The 24,562-nt window shown below is 34.9% G+C and overlaps 1 protein-coding gene and 1 long non-coding RNA gene across 2 annotated transcripts in view; one reads left to right on the top strand and one right to left on the bottom strand.

The window, feature by feature from the left end:
• The window catches only part of LOC122513374 (serine/arginine repetitive matrix protein 2), a 205,319-nt gene that overhangs the window by 127,204 nt on the left and 53,553 nt on the right, over positions 1-24,562 (top strand).
• On the bottom strand, positions 14,458-15,503 carry LOC122513377. The gene is made up of 2 exons (XR_006302739.1): positions 15,285-15,503; positions 14,458-14,657 (listed from the first exon to the last, which is right to left on the bottom strand). It is a non-coding gene; the product is annotated as an uncharacterized LOC122513377 (long non-coding RNA).

Raw genomic sequence — 24,562 nt, 5'->3', positions numbered from 1 at the left:
GGGTGGAATCGTACGAGGAGAGTGTAGCCAATTTTGTTTCCTTCTCCTGGAAAGAAGGCGATCACGAACCAACGCCGCACTGTTATTCTGCTCCAAATACGTCCAATTGCGTACTCTGAGGCTCCAGGGCACTTGCTATGTAACGACCACGATTTAACGCTTATGCAAGTCCGACCTCTTCGATGCTAGCAAAGAGGTTAAAAGAAAAAGATAGAGATAATCATTGACTGTGGCTACGGAAACTAGCATTCGAGCACAAGGTCGAATCTAGAACTCCTCGGGGTTTTTTTTTTTTTATTCTTCTTTTTCTTCTTCTTTTTTTTTATTCTTCATTGGAAAATCTCGTCACTGTCCTAGTCATCTTAAAGGCTTATCTTTAAAGCGTCCAAAACATTGTTGAAAACATCAAACTTGGCTGATGTTGTGAACAATTTTTATTCCCACCATGACAGTGACCCTAAACATTTCGTCAAAATTATGAAAAAAATGGACAGGATATGACACATGCACCCTACAAAATCTGGATTTGTAGAAACGAATTTCTATCCAATCGAGGATCGAAATTTAACGCAACGCGCAACATCATTTCGATTGTAAGAAAAGTTTCGACGAAATATTTCGAATATTTCTATGAGTCATTCTAAGATAAGAAAAATTGTTTCGTAACAGTGTAATAAATTCTTGTAGAAAAACAAACAATTATAACTCATTTATTTTTTATGACACCCAATAGAATCGGAGCATTCATCGAACGTATTATTGCGTAAATCAGTGACGTTAATAGCATATGTTAATTACGTATACGAGTTCATTGTCCGGGACAATGATAAATGACACGTTTAACATGAAACGGGAGGGGGGGGGGGAATAAATCACGTTCGCCAAAAATGATCCCATATTTTTTTCGTCCATTTTCAAGTATCGATCCGATGCTTCGAAACGTCAATTTGATAAATTGTCGAGAATTTGTTGAAAAAAAAAACAATTGTCCAATATATCAAAAAAGGAAGTTAACAGACGCGGACAAAATATTCGAACAAATCGGATTGCGAAATCCTTGGTGGAAGACTATGACGATAGGAATGATGAAGGGAAAAAAAAACAGGAGCAAGAAAAAAGGAAAAAAAATTGAGTAGTTTCGCGGATCGTTTGTGTTGTTCGAGGACGAAGCGTTACGGTTTCGCTTGGGTTACCTTGCCACCGTTCGATGACTGTTCTCGTGACAAGAATTGCAGTAGAGTAGTGGTGTGTGTGTTGCTGTTGTATCTTTGATACTGCAGAATAAGAGAAAGAGAGGTTAGCCTCGTGTCGTTTCTCGTTACGGAACGAATAACACTGTGCTTTCCGGGAGACTTTCTTTCTTGCGGTCACTCGCCTTCGTAAGAATCAACGAATGGTACCAACCAACCAACCAACCAACCAACCAGCGTGTTTGTTTGTCGTTCGCTCGTAAAATGTCGATAACGTAACAAGAGCTGTCGGGTAACGTTATTATCCTGTTTTTTGCATTCCATAATAGAAAAAGAAGAAGAGAACTCCTATCTACTTTGTTCTCTTCTGATCTGCTCTACTCTGTTCTGTTCTGCTTTGCTTTGCTTTACTTTGCTTTGCTTTGCTTTGCTTTGCGGTTTGAAATAACGCGCATACGCCAATGTTGAAAGTAAAAACGAGTGTATCTGAATCAGTGGGTCGGCCCATTAACATCGATGATACTACACCACATCCATTTGTTCAAATGAAAAAGTATGTCATTTCGTTTTCTGTTAAGTATTTAAAGTACATTGATTTTATATTTCGATAGAGAATTGTATTGATGTTTAGATAATAAATTTATTTTACGTACACTGCAAGCTTGTAACGTTAAACACTTTTTTTTTGTTTTCATAAATACCCAATTGCTTTCTATCGTTTAATAGGATAATTGTGCAAACATTTGTAGGAATTTCAACAGTTCAACGATTACCGATTCAATGTAAATCAACTTAAAAAGAAAGTAAAAAAAAACAAAAAACAAATTTAGACCGAACAAAATCCCATTTACTTTGACACAACAAATCGTATTTTATCAATCGAACGATTGGACTGATCTCATAAAAATAGGTGTACATCAATAAACGTTGATAGCTCGATTTCTGATGCCATTGAACGAACGAGCCAATTTTATTCCGAGGTCATCTCGTTATCATGACCGACGAGAAGAGAAAGAGACGGGAGGGACAGACAGAAACGACGATGATGCATCGTGTTGGGTGACAGGGTTAGGTGAGGATCGAGGGGTGGGCTGGGATGGGATAGTGGTATTGGGTGAGGAGTGACGTGGGGAGGATGATGGCAGATAGATAGGTGAGGGGTAAAGTGTCGTTCTCGATGAGCGAGTGGGCGAACCAGATAGTCGAGGCAATGATCAGCGTTCATTATGCCGATCACGCGGTCCACGTCCATCAGTGGTCGCGGATGGTTTACAACACGGCCGCACATTATTCCGCAGACCATTCCGCACATGCGTGCAGATTCTCTTCAGGAATGACGGGGACAAATTTTAGATCCAACCGGTTACTCATTATTTTCTACGATCTCCTTCGGTTACTCCTTCTTCTAATCGATTTTGATCATATCGATATCCCCGGACATTTTTATCGAATACAAATATTTCGAGATAAGTAGAAAGTAATAAAATAATAAAAGTAACAAAGAAATCTTGGATGAGACAACACGATCGGGGTCTGATCGTTCAATCGGAAATCTTGACCTCGTAGTACTTGAGAATTAAATATTATTGTCCTCTCGAGATGACCGGTCCAGACATTTAGGTATTCTATTATTGGACAATTGTTAACCAATTTTTATAGGCTAAACTAAGCCTGATCGATCGAACGATATGATTAGTCCAAGTATATATGCGAGTCAATTAACTGATTAATTGTACTATTTTCTTTGATTAACCTTAGATTTATGTATGTCATTTTACTCTAGAATTTTGTTCTTCTTATTCTTTCACTCTAAAACATTATCTTTTCGTAATATAAAATATAAATCCGTTCAATTATCGATGAAAAATTCATTTGCAACTAAGAAACGGCTTTGGTTTCTCGTACACTGAGTCCAATGAAACGTGACTATGGTTAAGATCGGACTTGGATCACGGTACTTTTACCTCTTCCCGGCCCTTTCACCTCCTCGCCATGCTTCTCATCTCCCAGTAGAGACTTTACCGTTAACTCGGCCCACGCACTGCTCTTTGAAAAGTGCTAACCCGCGAGCTTCGTGTTAGAGTCAAATTCAATATGGCTACTTGACTCTAAACCTAACCTATATTTATATTATAATCGATCAATTGACCGATCATTGCTCAAAAAATAATATTTTTCATTACCGGACACATTGAAAATAATCAATCTTATATTCCACCGAATAATAAACAAAATAATATTCATCGTAATAATTATAAAGTAATGTTAAGCGAAATTAAAAGTAATAACAGTGAATTCTCCATATTTAAAACCCGATCATTTAAAATGAGTCCCGATGAATTTCATTTTAATAATAATTAATATGAAAATTGTCATATATTGATTTTATTTCAGTTCAAAAAACGTAGTATTATAATCATTATATTAATTACTTTATTATTACCATTATTATGATTATTATTATTAGTGCTTTTTGATGCGGTCTACCACTTGGTCGCGTGACATTTGGTTATTATTGTACCATTTTGATAATTATTCCATCTATTTTATGCATTCCAATGCATCGTCGAATTGGAATCATTCAATTTAGCCACTTTTGATAAATACACTTACCCAAATCCATTCCTTAAAAATTTCCTTGACGATGGGAATTAGTAAAAAACGAATAGGAATGGATCAATAATATCTCATTAACCAAAAAGCAGATCAATTTTAGGGATTGAAGTGGTGGTAATTAAGGAAATTCCGGTCCTCGGAATATTTCTTTGATTATATACCACAATCACGTGTATATTACTACATACATAGACACATACACACGCGTATCGAAAGAGAAGTAGAGTCCTATGGTACTTTGAATGCATTTGCGAATGTTGGATGAGGTAAAGAAGAAGAAGAAAGAGATCCAAGAAGAGAAGAGAAGAGAAGAGAAGAGTGGAGAGTAAAGAGAAGCAGTATGGTCCTCGGCAGTAATTATTAACCCGCAGTGACTCACTAGGTTGAGGACCTTTATGATCCACGCTAATGGGTTCGCCGCTTCACTACCACCATCGACACTATACACTACTACTATGTAATGTTAATGTATACCGAGTGATCCAATAAACTCTTACCCATCACAAATATCCCAATCATTTAACATGTTTTTCTACTTTTTCTTCAGATTATATTCAGTACAACACTGTTTAATACTAAACTTCAATTGGGGCCCTTGGGGTGTATCATATCTAATGATAGAATAATATCAATTCTTATTCGTTAGAAAATTTAACCTTTTTTTTAAGATGAAACTATATTCATTACAACTGTTTAATATTATACTAATTCAAATATGGAATGAAGTGTATCATTTAAATGTATAAACGCAAAGTTAATCTTGATAATTCTGAGATTGTGTCACTGGTTATCCATAATGTGCAGTCAATTATCAGTTCAAGGTCATCAATATTTTATCCTTTCTTTAACGAAATGTATTATTACAAGTGCATTTATATGCATATAAATATGTTTTTATGATAATAATATGACGTTAGTAATTATTGGGATCACCCGGTATATGTATACAGCTATAGTTCGTGGCTCTCACGTGAATACACTCGTAGACTCATTCTCGCATAGACTTTCACGAACGTATAACGCGAATTCTCTCTCTCTCTCTTTCTCTTTTTCTCTTTTTCTGCATAAGAAGAAGCTAGCTTATGCAGTAGGGCTTTATGGCCCTTGGCCACGCAAATCTCGTTGGTGCGTTCTTTCACGCATGAAAAAAGCTTCAACCTATCGTTCCAACAAGCCCCACTTCTCATTTTTTCTTCTTCATCATCTTCATCTTATTCTTTTTAAACAACAATTGCAAGGAACATTAAACCTTTGTTACATCTTTCCACAAAACTTTGATATAATTCATTTCAATGAAAAAATAAATAAAAATTGCATTATAAAAACAAAATATTATAACAAAAATATATTAACGTGTCTGAAATATTATTGAAAATTTCTTTTCTTTGGCTACGCTATTGACTAGGAATGCACAAAGGAACGCAGTATTCCACATTGCTTTGAAGAAATTACAGGGAGAACGAGCCAGACCGGTATTAGGATAGTTCTCTTTCTTAAATGACACGGCAGGTGCACGTCACGCACGCGAAAATTCTCAAACTGTCTTTCGGTGACTCTACGCACTCTTTCCCCCACCCCAGTCCTTCCCCACCCTCTCCCCCTCTCTCTCTCCCTCTCTTTCTGTATATTCGATGAATTATATTTATAACCGGTGTACAGTCTCTTTCTCTCTAACCCTCGTTATAACTCAGCAAAGAAAACTGAGCAGAGTACATCAGTGGCAGGCAGCAGAACCCCAGACTACTTTCGACCTTAAAAAACTTTCTTTCGTAATGTCTAATAATAATATAAAAAAAAGAAACATTTTTTCGCATTAATTTGATCAAATAATATTTGATAAAAAATGAATTAGGAGAGGGACATTTTGTTCTGTAACTTTTTCGTCATAAATTATTGATATTCGTATCACTGTTAAATTAGGGGAAAAATTGATATTGGGATAGTTACGTTTGTTAGAAGTAGAATGATGGGATAATAAGTATGGAAGGTTGAACAGTTCGGCTTTAAAATTTATCGAACGTTACTGCTATAACATCGGCAGCTGTAAAACGTCTACCCTCCGATCCTCCAGATACCATCGTTTGTTAGCTTACCATTCTTTTTATCTTTTTATATTATACGAAGAGTTTAAAAGTGGAGAGAAATGTGGAAAAGAAAAAGATAAAAAAAAAAAAAGAGAGAGAAAGAAGTATTATAGAAACAGGAAGCAGGAAAAGGGAGCCTAAGGGTTGAAAGGAACACGTACACTCACACATATATGTCTGTATATGTAAATGTAGATGCAATATGTGTTGAGATGTTCTGAATTTGTGTGTATGCAGTTCTTCTATGTGTTAAAGCATCGAGGGGGGGGATGTATTGGGGGGTTGGATGAGAAGGGGGTGGTGGGTGGGTGTGTATATAGATGTGTGAAGTGGTAGAAATATATAAATGTGTAGGTGAGTCTACGTGAGATTCTCTCTACGCCATTGGGATGAGGAAGTTTGTTGCGAACTTTATGCGATTTTCGAGCGAGTCTGAAGAGAGATGGAATCGTGGTTGGCCGGTTTTATGGACCGTTTCGCTTTACTTTCGTCATAAAAATTCCTCGCGCCCGTAGTTTCACCGCAAACTATTCCTCGAGCTTTGGATAAAAGGAGAAATAGAAGAAAGATATATGTATATGTATATGTATATGTATATGTATATGTATATGTATATGTTATATCTAAAGAAAGATGGCGTCAAGAGAAAAGAAGAACGTACGATTTTTCTGTAATATCAACGATACAAATTTTACTTTTTGATATTTCCACTCATACATTGAAAATTATTTCAATTTTAACTATGTTTACACAAATATTTGATTATACGAGTTTGTTATATTTAACAATATAAACCCCATGTAAATAATATTCTATATACGAAATTTAAATCATGAATTTTTATATTTCCATACCGGTTGTAATTTTTGGTTTCGCCTAAAAAAATTTCAGGCCCTCTTGTACCACCCGCCCTGGCGAGGGTACACCCTGACATATTTATTTTACGTTGTTAAACTTAACAAAGTTGCAAAGTAACTTCCCAGCAATATCCTTAAAGAAATTAACTTGCACGTGTCGTCGATGACAACGATGATCTCGGCACGGGAACGAGAATAAATTTGCTTCTTAAAAGACCCGACCAACGATGGGGAGAGAGAGGTTGCAGACAGGTGCATCGTTCGATGACCTCGACACAGAAGTATTAAACCAACGGAAAAAAAAGAAACGAAATAATCAACGTGAAATAAAATATACCAAGTTTTCGAAGAAAATTCTAATACCCTGAACCGAGCCGATCGTTGGGATTGGTAAATTCGATGATAAACTCGATTTTGATTGGTAATTAAAAAAAACAAATATGGCGGCTTATCCCCCTTTTAGATTTCTAGGTTAGCTTTAATACTCTTACTCGATCCATTAATAATAGTCATCAACTTTTTAGGCGTCGCGAATCGGATTGAAAATGCATATCGGTGTTGTTTCAAACATAAACAAATTATCTACTATAAATTGTCCGTTATATAATTTGATATACAAGTATATAGATATATATGTATGTGTTTGTGAATGTGTGTGTATATATGTATGCGTATAAAATCCTGTTGAAAGGAGAGAAACGTGTATGCAACATGAAAAGAGGCGTCTCGTATAAGACGCAACGACAGAAACTGGAACAACCAGTTATTCCACTCGTATTTGTAGTGGAACCCGCCTTCGTTCTTTCCCTCTCCTGGACTTTAATCTCTCTTCGTCTTTGTTCCGTAGTCGCGAAGAAGAAGAAGAAGAAGAAGAAGAAGAAGAAAAAGAAGAAGTCTCTTCTAGCTAGTAAAGAAAAGTTACGTATAGGGTTATTCCTGCTACCTTGGTAAACACGAATGAACGAACAAGTAATTCGAGTTAACGCGAGCAAACGTTTTTGTTTTTTATTTTCTCGAATTCCTTCCGTAAACTATTTTCCCATCGTATCTGTCGATTTGCAATTAACAGCTAAAGATAAGCTCTTCTTATAATTATAACATTGATTGTGGGATTAAAAGAGACAAGAACAACAGCAACAACAAAAAAACAGAAAAAAAACAAGTTATAATCGAAGATGAAGATACGAGATTAGTCCTTTGAACATGTTATAACGTGTAACACTCACTCGACTATCTCTAATTTAATCTATAATCCTTAAATAAATCTTGAAGTTTATCTAGAAAAGATAACGTAAAATACTCGGAAGATACTCGTTAGACCAACATTTCTTATTGGGGTTATTGTTTTAAGACAAGATAAAATAATTACAAAGCCAGAATTAGTTTTTTCTAATGAGGAGTGGCTAAAATAATACGATACCGGTGTCCATTAATTTAAATAATTATTCTTATTGTTATTACAGTCGAAAGAAAATAATACAACTAGCCTACAATTATTAAGGGGGGATCTAATAATTCAGAATCATTAATTCCGATATAAAAATAATTTCAAATAAAATAAAACGATATGAAATGTTTAGCACTAGGATATCTCAGTAATAGTTCGTGTTGTTGTTGTTGTCGTCAGCCGGACATTTAGCAGAGATATCCTCTTCTACGTCGAGTCACGCGTCGTCACCTGGAACGCTTATAGAGTAGTGTAAACGTACGCCCTTGGAATGAAGAATTTCATCCTTAGCAAGTTTCTTTCTCTCACGTGCACAAAGAAATTCACTGAAATAAGATGGTGGAGGAGGGGTTTCGGTCCTAGAGGGGAGAGGCCCGGAGGGCATGAAAGGAAGGGAAGGGAAGGGTGTCGTCAGTTAAGAGTACAGGCTAGTCAAACGTACGATGCCTCGCACGTTCTTATGAAATGCCTAAGCGAGAAGACGTTCCACATGGAATAACAAATACCCCGAGTCTTCCGATCTTCCATCTTTTGCTTTCTTTCGTTCTTACACATACACACACACACAGATATTAACGAACACATACCAATGAAATAATACACGATCCCAAATCTATCCGAGGTGAGGTGGAGGAGGAGTCCACTCATTAATTCCTAAGTCACGATGGGGTATTAATATTAGAAAAGCCGGTGCTGACTTGCGGAAGTTGCTGAGAAGGGGTCACCCAGGACAAACCCAAACCCATCGTATCCCTCTTCTCCCCCAATCCCCACCCCAACCCCCCTTGCAATCTTTTCTATCTCTTTTCTTTTCTTCTTCTTCTATTCGACGTGTATACATACACCCGTCGTGACATCGTTTTATAGTTTGAAAAGAGAGAGAGGGAGGGTACCTTTAATGCATGAGAAGAAGAAGAAGAAGAAGAAGAAGGAAGAATGAGCGAGAGAAAAGAGATTGCGCTAAATTACAGAGCACGGTACGGATTCAGTAATTGGAGTAAGACCTAGCCCCTAACCGATCTTATCTTCACGAGGTAAATTAATCTTGAAACGTAACACTCCTCCTCGAACCGAACCTCACCTCTCCTCTCCTCTCCACTCCTCGTCGACCAATTATAACGGTGAATTATCACGACCGCTGGATCTTCGGGTTTTTCTTCCTTTCCCCTTCACCCCCACCCCCGGTCCGGGAGGGTTCCAACTATTCTTTTCTTTTTTTTTTACACTTCTCTTCCTTTACCTTCTCATGCTAATTTTTGTATTCTTTTAGATATTTTATCTCATACGAATATAAAATGTTGTTGAATTTATTCGTATTAATTTAATTGTTTACTTAATATACGAAATTATGAAAATTACGATTAGCGGAGATTTTAATACGAACGAGTTAGTATAATAAAATATATTTAGGAAGGTTGAGAAGGAGGTGACCGCCGGCCATGTTAGAAAAGAAATAAGAAAATGGAGGAAAACAAAAGAGAAACGATAAGAAAATGACGCAACGCGTATACGTCGCCGAGTAAACGTTTAATGGACGAAATGTCGTGAATCGTGATGAGAAATTCAAAGGAATGTTCGTTATGCATAATGCAGTCTCTCGGTAGGATGAACCTCTCGACCCATGTAATACCGATCAAGCTTGTTCTCGAGTTTGCAGGATGATGAGGAAGATGATGGTAGTGGCAGGAACACGGGGTTGATGAAGGGCTGGTGGGGAAGGTTTCAAAAGATAAACCGAACATTTATCTACGTTAAATAAAGTTCGTGAAATATATTACACTAGTCCCGGAAAATATTTGTGTTAATTACATCGCGTGTGATGATTCGAAAATTTGAACAGAAAATAATAAAAATTAAACTAACACGTGTCGGACACGTGTCGTACGAAAATATAATCGTTTTAACAATGAATTTGTAAAATAGAAATAGTAATCTATTAGAAAAAGTATAACGTGTTTAACCGTAAACGTCGAGTTAATAGTAGTTAGAGATGAATTGCGTTACGAAATCAAAAATAGAAAGTACGTTACGCTTTGATTCGTGCCAGACACACTGCTGCTGCTACTCTTGACTTCTAGTAATTCCCTTTCTCTCTTTTACACATTGTTTTTTTTTTCTTCTTCTTATTTCTATCCCTCTCTCTCTCTTTCTCTCTCTTGGGAACTATGATTCATCGTGTTTACGTTGAAGAATAAAGAAACAGGTTACAACGAGGAGCCGAAAAATTTGACCTGCCTCGAGTGAAGTAGTATTCCTTTACTTTTGTAAAAGAAATAAAAAATAAAATGGTTTTAAAGAAGGGACTTTCCTTTCCGACACTTGAAAAATAGTAAGAGACCTGTGAACGAAAAGAAAGAAAAACCCAGCATGAACCCCTTTCAACTCGGGGGGTCTCATAATCTACTAACTATTGTTCCGTTTCAAGCTTCGTCACGCACGTAATGAGAATTGGTGTTACATTATAATACCTCTTCATTAATGTATCTATCTTTCTAATATTCCATTAAGAATTTTCAAACAATACGATCAGATAATCGTATACAATAAAAATCATTTTCATTCATTAATAATTCTACAAACAAAACTACTGAACAAAAAGAATAAAACAATCAATCCTTCTTCTTTCTTTATTTTTACGTAACGTTATTATACATTATCAGAACCCGTTATCAAATGTATTTCCAGAGTGAGAGAGAGATAAAAGAAAAATCATTTTCGATAAGATAAAAATTCTTGCCGCGATAAAAAAAAAAAATAAGAAAATAAATTGTTCAAACTTATCGCGATAATCGTATCAACTAATTTTCCGCATTTCTCCAAAGTATAATATACTTTAGATAAATAATAAGGATAAGAAAAGCAAATAAATAGAAATATATGAGTGAGAGAGAGAGATAAAAGAAAAATCATTTTCGATAAGATAAAAATTCTTGCCGCGATAAAAAAAAAAAAATAAGAAAATAAATTGTTCAAACTTATCGCGATAATCGTATCAACTAATTTTCCGCATTTCTCCAAAGTATAATATACTTTAGATAAATAATAAGGATAAGAAAAGCAAATAAATAGAAATATATTAGTTCTTCCTTCCCTCGCGCACCCCACGTCATCCACATTTCCCGGAAGTCCACGTGTCACGTTCCCTCAACAGTCAGAAAGACAGTCCAACCCGTTGCTGACGTTATCAACAACTACGATAAAGGAACATAAAAGAGAGAGTAGGATAGAGAAACGGAAAAGGGAAGATGGTTATTGGAATATTCAGCAACTATACTCTCCCTTTCTCTTTCTATCTCTCAGACTCATTGCAACTAAATATCCAACTTTACGATAAGAGTTTCCAAGTGGGGAATGCTTATAACAACTTTTACGTATACCTAACACATTCCCTTACGAATTCGTAATGAACGAATAAGAAAATTCTAAGTTTTTTCAAACTGTTTAACGATATTAAATATTACATTTAAAAAAATCAAAAACAACAAAAATACCATATTCGTTTAGCTTTTTTTATTATTCATTTAAATGAAATCGACGATTCAATCGATTCGTATTTAAATATTTTATCTGATTTTTTACTCTTTTCTTTTTTTTTTGTTAATTCGACATTTCGCATGCACGTAAAAAAAAGAAGAAAAAAACGAACCACGAGAGACTGTTCCTACGAGACTTTGAACGAACAGATGTTACGACTCGCTGTGACGTTGATTTTTCTTTTTTCTTTTTCTTTTTTCGTTATTGGGTTGTAAGATTTATTAATACAGATGTTATCTGCTTTGGAAATAATCGTCTTATTAATCGTGGCACGACTTTAAATGGAATGTTCTCTCCTCCATCGGGTTTCATTGGTCCTTTTTGTTTTTTCAATCACTTGACCTTGAACGATACGCCAGAAGAAGAAAGTTTGCTGACGCGACAACGTCCAATTGGAACTTTATTGCCTCTTTAATGATACATCATACTTCTTTCTTTCTTCTTCTTCTTCTTCTTCTTCTACTTGTTGTTTTTTTTTTTTAATCTTCTCGTTTCTTTATTAATCGTTTATTTATTTCTTCATTTATACATTCTCGTTCTTCGTCGTATAGATCATTGCCTTGAGCAGAAGTATACTTATTCAAATGCTTACATAATATCTCAATCGTGTACATCACTTCTCGGTCATTGATTAAAAAAAAAGAAAAAAGAACAAAGAGAAATAATTGCCGACTATCCTTAAACTTCAATCATGCGATGGTATGCATGGATTTGTTTTTTTTTTAATAGTTTCATTACTCACAGTTCAACCATTTCACGCACGATTTATATCTAATTTACCTATTTATCTTTCAATTAATTTAACAAATGAAGAAAAAAAATAAAAAAGAAGAAGAAAAACAAAACATACAGCTTATCCCATTACAATGAAACAAATCCCAAATTAAATCATAATCAAATATCAAACACCCAGCAAAAAATATTTCAAACAAGATCACTAGGAAAAAAAAAGAACTTTACTACGAAGAGAATGAAAAGATCATTATAGAAAAATTTAGAAAAAAGAAACAAAAAAATAATAAATCAGGAACGGGGATACCCCAGCGGCAGGGAGGGCCTCTGTTTTCATCTGCACTGTGTTCTGTGGTCCAGGGGTTCTTTTATTCTGCTTACATATCTTTTTCCTTTATTCCTTTCCCCCCCTCTCTCTCTCTCTCTTACTTTAAAGAACACGCGAGCAAGGGAACCATACACGTCGTAGTTATGCGTTACACATGCGCGAACTGAGACAGGACACATGGCATAATACATAATATCCAAACGTAGATAGGTAGGCGCTACATGTCCGAGTAAATGGGACCTCGAACCTGTCAAACCGGTTTTCCTCTTCCTCCTCCACCTCCTCCTCCTCCTCCTCTTCTTCTTCTTCTTCTTCTTCCTTTTCTTTTTATTCTTGTGTTGCTCAGCATCGATGTTGGTGAGCCAGTAAACCGGTGGTTTCTACCTCTATCTCTCTTTATTTCTTTTTTTTTAAATCATTTTTTATTTTGTTTTTCTTTCTCATTGGTCGTTTCTTTACCGCTCGAACGACCATCGACCATCGACCATCACCCTCCTCCTCTCTCTCTCTTTTTCTTTCTCTGCCCACGGCTGTTACGCCAAAGAAATTCTCTCTGCAAGCTGTGTGTGACTCCCAAGATCCGCAGGATATTCCTTTACGTTCACACAGGGACGCACGCATCCCACATTATATTCTTGATAATATCTTATTCGATTTCTTAACCCTTTTTTTTTGGTCTACAAAATAACTTGCAACAGTGTTAATTGTTTCATTAGAAATCATGGAAAATCATGTGCACGAAAACTTTTATTCAACCTTAATCATCTTCATATAAATTCAACTTTAAGTTCATTCCACATTTAACTATATTTCTTAACAATTTTCTTCGTCACAATAATTCCAAGTGATTTTCAATTACATCCTATAATCTGATTTCCTACAATACCGGTTAGGAAACCATTCATGTTACGTTAATCATCTTTCTATTTATCTTTTTATTACTCTCTGTATTTACATTTCTCAGAGAATCTCATGAGGTTGAGATTAATCCGCCCCTGTAGATTCTGCAATACATTTCTTGTCCCGTACGGTCTGCCTAAGGGAACACAGAAACCCCCTTTTCCGTTTCTACATAAGATCCTTTGTATTAGTGTTAACACATACACAATTCCACTGTATATACAAGGAAACGTGGTACGGAAGATGGGACAAAGCACACGAAACTCACGGTCAATCGTTTTCCGTGTGTTCGTACGATTCGAATCGTTTCCTCTCCTTTGTACAACAACTCTCCTTATTTGGTCCTCCAATCCCTCTTCCTTAAACCCCCGCCCCCCCCTTCCCACACCCAGTTCATCCCACCCCATACCTATTTCTCTTTTCCTGGTCACAACCCTTTTCGTACTTGCCATTAGATTGTCTGGAAAGTTCAATACGAATACCGCCATTTTATTACCCTAATGTTCTTCCCGATTTAACAAAACATTTCTATGAATAATATAAATGTACCAATCCCCTCAAAGGGATCGGCAAAATTCATTTGCTAAATTACGACTATTCTCGTTTGTTTCTTAATTTACAATTAGATGTTATATTTTTATTTTTCATTAGTGTTCAAATATAAAATGACTTTTTCATTTGATTTGTTAATTGCTACACAATTTATATTTATATATATATATATAAATAACTTATTAGATTGTGTACGAGATAAGAATTAGCATAAATGTTTACATATGTCTTTTCTGTTTTAATTAAGTTCGCATAATTTTATATTCATACATGTTGGACGCAGGCGTAATTTTGAAATTAAATGTATTCAAAGATCAGATACCTTTTCTTTTTTCTTTTCTTTTTTTTTCTATAACACCGACTCTGGAATTAATTAGACATGGCCGACCTATTCGAACGCCCTCTGTCAGCCTTCCACTGAAACACATTTAATATTTTCTTTCTATATATATATTTCCTTTTTTTATTTTTATATTTTTGTATTCCTTCATTACTCTTCATTCTCATTTGTCTTTTTAGCAATCGAGAAGCTTGCCTTGGCCTTTTACCGATTGCGTTTTCACATTTGAGCTTCGTCATTATGAATCATTCTTGAAAGAACTCAAACGTGTGCATACATTTATGTCCTTATAAATTAATTTTCTATATCGACAAAAAGAAAAAAAGAAAAATAAAACAACTGGAATGAACGCGTTACCTCATATTCTTTCGAAACTCATTAATTGTATCAACATGATCCGACACGATAATATATTTGATCGTGATTATATCGTTTGAAATGAGTCACCACCCTCTGTGAAGTTGTATCGTTTCAAATTGGACACCTTGTATATTTTCTACGCACAAAAATTCTAAGATTAAATAGATAAAAATATTCAAAGGAGGATTATGAATTCCTTCACTGATTTATTCGATAACTCAACAACAACAACAACAACAACAATAACCAGTTTTCGATTTCGTTTGAATCGATGAGTCATATGATTTTTCCCATGGTATTCCTCTTTCTAGTTTAAAAGGTGTATCGTTAAAAGTTATATTTACCAGTTATGGCTGCTCGTGATTTCGTTGTCCCGAAGAAATACAACTTCAAAGCCGCATACCTGCAGGGATTCTATCTTGGTTGCTATTGTTGTTAAGTTATTGTGGTAGTGGTGGTGGTGGTCGTAGTTATGGTGGTGATTGTAATGGTGGGGTATTAGTAGCAAAGTCCATCATTGTGCGGTGAGTTGCTCGTTACGGTAGAACGACCAAGACGGGTTTCTATTCTTCACATACCTGTCAAGAATAAGAAAAAGAAGGAAAAGATGGATAGGCTTTATTTTTCTTGGCCTTTTTTCTTTTTCCTTCTTTTTTTTTTCCTTTCCTTTTCCTTCCTTGCTTGCTCTTAAGCATCGTTTCTTTTTACCGTTAGGAGGTATCTTCCTACCACGCCAACAATAACTGAGGTTACTTCGAAACAATGTTGAGAAAAGCTATTATAATTTCAGATTTGTTAGATTTAAATCCCACAGCGGGTGTTTAGGTGTTCCTTTTTAAACTGCACGTGTTTGGGGCACGTAATAATCGCTATTGGGCCTTTCCGAGTATCCAAAGTATCCCTGGGGACTCAACCTTAGACAGGTATCTTTACAATGTTTGCCAAACACTGTTGTATGTCATAAAACGATAAATATTTTGGTCAACTAAAAAATCATGATGGTTGATAGTTCTGTCAATGTTTAGGTATTGTGTGCGTGTGTGTGCGTGTGTGTACCTGAGTTCAAAATCAAGTATAATATATCAAGTGATATTCCGCATTTAGAAAATAGAACTAGTAACCTAAAATTCTGTTTATTCTGTGTTATTTCGTCATAATGCGTTGCAGTAATACATAAATATACGAAATTTCTGTATTTTATTTATCAGGGTATCACCCTGAGCTGGAAATATCTATAATACTGAGATAAAAGTTGATGTTTTAAGATAAAATATAACAACACAACTATCCGATAGTTATCCTAAAACGTGTACCACATCTAATTTTTATCTACAAGATATTTTCTATCGTTGGATATAAATGGGGGGATGGATTTAATGGGCTAAATAATTCGAGTAGATGCACAAGAGATAGATGCTTTTACGGACAGCTCAAGGGAGACACTGATATATAGTTTCTCGAGCAACGCTTTGATTCGATCTCGATGAAGGGGAAGACACCTTGGCTTGAGTAAAACGAACTGATATCTCTCTCTCTCTCTCTCTCTCTCTTATTGCGTGGAGAGAACCATCTCAACGTGATTTATGGTAGAAGCGGATGCCAGTCGACCCCCTTTTCAGAAAACCAACTCTAAGGATTCTCTTAGGAGTTTCACCAGTACATCCCACTTTACCCTTCAAGTCAATCCAAGACCATTCGTTTCGCTTGGTCGATTCTCTTAATTACCAAGGATAGATAATCTAACTGATTCCTTCTTTTCTGATCTCTTTTTCCTGTTAAAAGTCATTCTGTAAGCTGACCTTGATAATTCTACAAGAATTAATTCAACTTAACTTTCGTGATCGAGCTTAGTTTGCTGTTGAATAAATGATAACAAAATCTTTCAGTTTGATCGGCTATATTCGAACTTTAATTCTTCGATCATTTTAAATTTACAAATTATTTAATGATTGTTTAAATACGTAAACGTGTAGCAAGGTATTTCAATTAAAACGATAGAATCAAATTCATTCAAATTTATATCATGTAATTTTTGTGTATATTTCGAATATGAATTATCAAAATAATTCAACTGTATACGCGTGTGTATAATATAATTGAACTTATAAAATAATCACTCGAGCGATTTGATAAGGAATGAATTTAATCAATTAAAAATCATTCAGATAAAATCGTTTACGCAGTTGAAGAAGTAAAATGAATTCTTATCAGTGAGAATATCAATCAAAAGAACAAAAACAAAGTTCAAATGTAATAATTAATCAACGGAAACAAACTGAATATCTTATTTGAACAACCTATCGCAAAACCTATCACCAATACAATCTCTTCCGACAGTTCCAATAAAAATACCATAAGAAATAAAATCATAAGCTTTGGAAATGTGAACTATTCGATGTTCTAACCCTAACCCTAACCTTCCCTGGCTCCCACAAAATCAATGGAATAATTTGATAGGAAAAGTTTTTTATCCAACGATAATAAGAATCGTTGTAGTTCAGGATTCGAAGATATCGCAGGTTTGTGAAGATAAAAACTAGCATTGAGTCATCCCGAGCCAATCGTGGTGGTGCTGAAGAGAAGAGTGGAAGAGAAACCGAATGAGAAAAAATTTATGGGAAGAGGAGAAGGAAGAGGTGGAGAAGGTGGTGGAGGTTAAGGAAAGGGTATCTGAGTTTGGGGTGGGGTATTATGGGGGTGGGGATAAAGTGGGGATAGGGCAGAGACACCGCAGGGAATAAAACGTTGTTGGAAGTTGGTCCGATGTTACTCTGGTGTTGCTGATGTTGCTCTGGTGTTGCTGATGTTGCTGGCTTGTTCTTCGAAGGCTCCAGGACTTGCGCAACCTAGCCGATCTTCTTTTTATTTCTTTCCCCCCTGCCCATCTTCTTCCCCTCTTCTCTCTCTTTCTCTTTCTTTCTCACGGTTGCTTTTATAAACGTGTAAACCTGTTTTAAAGGAAGGCGGAACACGGTAAACGATGACGACGACCAAGATCGTAGTCCGGTTCCATTGGGTACGATCGTAAAGAAAGATTTGTTGACCATTCCAAAGATTTTTCAACTGAAAATTATCTTCGATCGATCATGCGATTAAATCAATTGACTCGTTGATTATTTTTATCTAACTTTTTCTCTATCTTCTTTTTCTTCTTATTCTTTTTTTATCCAATTAGATTTAACCTAGATTTCCTTAGTCTTGTGTGAGATAAACCAATGATTAATTCTATCCAATTTGGATAATTAGATAATTTTAGTTGATTCAATGAGTTTGTTTTATTTTGATATGCTCGTTAAAAGGCTTCCATGGTTCGTATATAAGATTTTTACAAACGATTCTTATGGATGTAATTTATTGTTCTACCTCAAACGCGAATCTCTCTTTTCGCGCTGCACCGGATATTCCCAGTACGCTTTTATTAATTACTAAATATCCCTAGATAAAAGGCGCCATCTACTTTAAATTGGCTTACATCGATTGGCGCCAAATTTAACGATGGTCAATATCTATAGTAACGTACTTTAATCATTATTTTAATATCGTTAACCTTAAAAGAATAAAATGTTTCTACGGGTTTATTTTGTTTTTTTGAAAAATTCTTAATAATCCTTGTTGATAGTTGAAATGCAGGTAGAAAAATGTAACAAATAAATCGTGAAACTTTTGGACACGTAAGCAAGAACAAGATCTCCCATTGTTGACGTGTTAAAGAAAGATGATACGTTTCTCTGAGAGGTCTTCATCCTTTTGAAAAAGGAAAAGAAAAAGACAAGTGGTTAGAGGCTCGTGTATCATCCCCTTTTTGAAATGTTTCAAACTCGTCATCGTTCTGACCTTTTTCTTTTTTCTATACATAAAAATTTTCTATACACACCCACGCTGTGTCTCATCTTCATCTTTTAACATTCCTTTATATAAATATTAAAATTTATTTAATAATAATAATAATAATAATAATAATAATAATATAATTCGAATAAATTTTTGTTCCAAATCAACACGAATTATGCATACGTGATAATATTAACATTTAATATTATTTTATATAATAATATTAATATTTTTGCAAACGTGTACGACAGTATGGGTGTGTCTCACTCAGTTTCGTACCCTAAACCTTCGTCATCCATTGTGTACACAGCTTTGGTTCGAGCTGACACAGCTGCTTCTCTTTTCTTCTCGTCTGTCTCTGGATTTACGTTTATAGAAAATTCTATCGGACCATTTTTATATATATGTTTCACTATACTTTTTCCATTCATTGCAAATGACATTAAATTTTGTCTTCATCGATCGTATTTTAAATCCCTCGTGATAACATTTAACAATAATAAAATAACAAAAAAAGATATAATATTTTCTTGTCTACGTAAATATTTGTCCCCGTTTGGTTTCTTTTTTAATCGAATATTATAATTTATCGAATAAAATTCGACTCGGGGTATTTTTAATTAAATTAAAAAAATTGTTCAAACACTTAATAAGTATACACTAGATATTAATATTGAACATAATATTATTTCATACCACTCTATTTCTTTAACTTTAGAAATAAAGTTAGACTTATTAAACTTCCTCGTGTGAATGAAATAACAAAGTTTTGAAGTCACGAAAGGAAGACAAAAAGTCGTTTAGTCGACGATGGTTTATACGGGTGCCAGCATTATTCACACACACACACACACACCCACACGCGTACAATCTTACAATAATAACAAAGATTTATGTTTAAACAAGTGAGAGTGCATTAAAACATTAACTAGACCCGAACGATAAGTTTTATTATCAACAAAAAATAATAGTCATTCACTTTTTCTCATTTATTTTTCATTTCGGTCAAAGTTCAAACAACACTTTAACGCACACATACATACATACATACATGCATACATACATACATACATACAGACAATTAACATTAAAAAACAATTATATTCTAAAATTTATTACCAGCGAAACGTTTTTTACTTCGCATTTAATATTTATTAAATTAAATTTAAACAAAAAGTATTTGATATTAAAAGTTGGGGAAGGGGTCGGGGGGGGAGGAGGAGGAGGAAGAGGAGTAAATGAATAACGTAAGCATTGAAATAAAATTTGTTCTTATCTCAACTATCATTCTTATTTCTGAGACTCTTTATCATTATCAATTTTACTATTTACGTATATCGCGATATATTGTGTTGTTAATCGTTTATAAGCTCTCTTTTATTTATATAGAAAGAGAAACTTATCGTTGAACGATAACGAATCGTGTTAGGAACGACATTCATTTTTTTTCTGCAAATATTCTCTCTCGCTAAAAAGATAAACCAAACACTCGACAAAGACACTCATTGTCGAAGTATATATATATATATATAGATGTGTGTGTGTGTGTGTTAAAAATAATGAAAATTATTTGCTTGTTCCAATTAAAAAAAAAAAAAAGAAAGAAAAACAAATTTTGTTAATTAACATAAATCCTTGGAATTAATTATCGAACAGGGTAAACAAAACAGGACAAACATTTATTTGAATTTTATAATAATTAATCAATTTAAACGTTTTACCAATTTGATGAACAAAAAGAAAAAAGTAAAAAACAAAATGATAATTATTCGTTATTAAATAATAATCAAATGTATCAAGGATATTAAATATTCCGATGTTATGAATATTGAAATATTGTAACGTTAGATATATATATAAAAATAAATTTAGCATAATTATTAAACAGGATAGGAAAAGTACGCGTTAGAAAATATATATTAACGGAAGTGACAAACGGTGACCGGTTTATTTCGACCCTCGGAATACTAATCGTGAATACTAATTGCGAAAGAATGTTATTTTCTTTTTTTTTTTCCCCTACCACTTCCCCTCTGTTTCCCCACTCTCTTTCTATCTCGGTTTTCATCGTTCCTAGGGTCATCGGTCCACAACGAATAATCATCGTCACGCTTGCAAACGTTTCGTTTCGAATATCGAAATAGATTCATAATTCATAGAGTAGCATGAGTACTAGCAACGTTTTCTACACAGTTCCAATACATTATGCAACACCCTTTCAAGACTTACACATATATATATATACTTGTATCAATTAATTTACGCATACAACCGTTTACATATTAACATATATTATATTTACGTAAAAATTCATTTGAATCTTGATAATCTTTTAATTTATTTTATCATTATTTCGAAAAAATTACTTTAATAATAAGACTCAGAACTTTCCCATGCTGCTATATTTAAAACATTTCTTATACTTCAACGCTAAATTTTTAGGGAAATATATCGACTTACTTCATGCAGTTAATTTCAAATCATTTTTCCCGCGCATCTTAAATATCGGCAAACTTCATTCTGTTAATTTTGCGATCGGTGCGCGCGCATCGTAAATACCGGCAAACTTCATTCTGTTAATTTTGCGATCGGTGCGCGCGCATCGTAAATACGCGCCAAAAGAAGTATAACCTCAAAAAATATGAAACAAAAATTATGATCTCACTTTTGCGTTGAACAAATACGAAAGAAAGTTATCTTGTTTCTTTCTTTTTTTTTTATTCTAACATTCTGTACGTTATATGAAAAGAATTAAAAAAGAAGAAAAAAAATGTTGAAATGATCGATACCATCCATAGTAAAAGTAAAGAATATATATATATATATATATATATATATATATATATATATATAAAAGTGGCAAAGAAATCGTTGAAAAGTAGTTTGAACGCGTTGATACACAATGTTTTCCGAGAGATAAGATCGATTTATCGCCAAGAAGAGCGCGTGTATTTATCGAGCGTAAAAAAAGAAAAAAAGGAAAGAGAAAGAAAGAAAAAAAAAAAAATGAACGAACGAACGAACGAACGAACGAATGGAATAAGTTAATATGTTGGTTCGCTTTGAAGTTAACGAGTTATATTACCGATGTATATTTATGTAAGTATTACATTTAAACTGGTGCTGAGTTGTCGGCAACTTGCTTGGCTTGCTTGCTTTCTTACTTGTGTTCGTTAAGTACGACGATGATGACGACACACACACACACCTATTCTATATCAAGAAATATATTTATATATATATATGTGTATGTCGTGTTTGTATTAAAAATGATTATCTTAATTACATTGGAATCAACGATACGTTTAATGTTTTTTTATTTATTTTTCTATGTATCATTTTGCTTATTTTGCAAATTTTTTTTGTACAAACTACCCTATACTTCATTTTTAAAACACCATTTATACGTTCATTCCCAAAGTATCTTCAAACTTAACGATTAACGTGACTCGATCGTTGCCATTATAAAAATTAGTTGATTTCAAAAAATAAGGTAACAATACATTTTTCTATAGGAGTAGAATTTTTTATGGGGAGGAGGGGAGGGGTGGGCTTTATCGTCAAGTCATTGTCATTGTCATATTTCTTTTTTTTTTTCCTCTTTAAATGGATGCCTCGAGGAAAGGAAGAAGAGAAGAATTTATTAAGCGAAAGGATAAAACCCGTTTTGCTGTTCACGAGACAACAGGTTTCCCTTCATTCGAGTTCCTATATTCCATAGTTTCCATGGTGAAACGAGTCTAAAGACTTGTTTTTCGACGTAGGATAATGAAAGAGATATTTCAAATCATAAATAATCGCAAGGTTCGCACGCGTTCTAAAAAAAAGAAACAAGGAAAATAATATTCCAGTTTAAACATTGTATGAATATATTTGTACTGATTGCAATGAATTTTATTTTTAATCGTTTATATTTTATCAAATATTTGATAGCAAACATTTTTCAATATTTCATATATATATTTGTTTAATTTCAATTTTATAACCTCGTTAGATTATTAAATAAATAAAATCCTCTCGCAATATTGTCTGTTAAAAGCATCGAGTCCTTGACCACTATTGCTAGTAGAATATTATATCTCTTCCTGTCTCTGACGTATCTTTCGTTTTATCCCATCCCACCTCCCCAATTTCCCCCCTTGTTCCAAACCATTATCACTAACGGTTAAAATCCTTTATCGTATTTCCACGACTTGACAAAAACGCCTACACGAATTAACTAATGAAAAAGAAGACAATAATCGGTTTGCTCGATCGTAACGCACACGTGTCGACTTTGTCATCGTTGTCGTTGATTACGTATTCTTCAGGGTCACGCCATTGACTTCCTTAAACATATGTTAAACACTATTGCAATTATTTTCCTTAACAGTCCGAGCTTGAGCATTAATTAATGACGATGCATACCTTGATAATACGACGATAATGTTCGAGAACGCATCACATTATTTTTATTTATTTTTACCATACACCTAGTCATTTCGACAAGATCTATCAAAGAAAACATGGTATGTATCTATTTCTATAAGGTTACTTGGTTAAAGTGGGTCAGTGCATTAACCGGAGAGACGAGAATGCAACGAAGGAGAGGAGAGGACTTTACGTGTCGAAAGCATCCTCCGGAACCACTCGACGCCATTACTCATTCCCACCACCACCACAACCACCACCACTACCCTCTAGCTCCAGCAGCACAGAACCCAGACTAACATCAACACTCCTACACTACGGCACACTGTTAGAACCAACACACTGATCGTTCTCGATACGTTGACCTTCTCCAGAAAACACTCTTGCCTTCATTCTTGTCCGTTGGCTCGAGACATGCATTATTCTCCGACCCTCCTTTACAAACCCCAGAGCTAGATACCATATAACACATGCACACACACACAGTTACATCTAGAAGAGTTAGATAAATGTATGAGTTCAATATATAAGGAACGTATACAAGAGAGACGGTTACTGTGTTCCCGAACGTGCAAACACGCATGCGTTTTCACATACTCTCTCTCCCAACCCTCTCTGCTCCCCCCTACCCCACCCTCTCACTTTTTTTTCAACTCTCTCATGTGCGTGAATGCGCGCGTGCGCTCGCGGAATACATTATCGACAAGCAGGAGGAGCTTGCCCCTATCTTTAACACATATATTCCACTGATATATAAACCCAACTGCTTGTTGGGTTCCAGACCCAGCCCATAGATACTACACACTTACACTACTAACTAAACGTTCATACAGTAACGAATACGTCCAGGAAAAAGCCGAGAGGCAAGAGTATGAGATAGGAGTACCGTAGTTGTCTTTCAGTTGTAGTCGTATCCAACTCAATTGTAGTTGTGAGTTTGATGGCGCTGGTGGTGTAACAGCTCAGCCGGTGGTTACTCGTGGGGCACATCGGAGTTCCGCACGAAGGCCTTTGACCTCTTCTTTTCTTTCTCTCGCTCTTTCTATCATCTATCTTTTTTACCCTCTCTCTTTTTCTCTCACACAGACTTGCACACATATATGTGGAAGCATTGGGGAACTCAACACACGGCACAACTTCTTCCCATCTTTATTCATCCTATTCCTATCTTTATTGCTCGAGCTTCTTCTTCTTCTTCTTCTTCTTGGTGTGTTATTGCTGTCTTCTTCTCTCCCTCGCTCACACACACTCACGTGTACGCACATATGTATAGTTTTGTCTCTCATTTGGTCCAACTGCAAACGTATGGTGTGTCTTCTTTTTCTACCACATAGGCAGACATGGTCATGCGCGTATCCAACTCCTCCTCCCTCCTCCTCCT

Source organism: Polistes fuscatus, unplaced genomic scaffold (assembly GCF_010416935.1).
Source record: "Polistes fuscatus isolate 324 unplaced genomic scaffold, CU_Pfus_HIC Scaffold12, whole genome shotgun sequence".
Classification (NCBI taxonomy): Eukaryota; Metazoa; Arthropoda; class Insecta; order Hymenoptera; family Vespidae; genus Polistes; species Polistes fuscatus.
The sequence above is the reverse complement of the archived record's forward strand: the minus strand, read 5'-3'. Positions and strand labels throughout refer to the sequence as shown.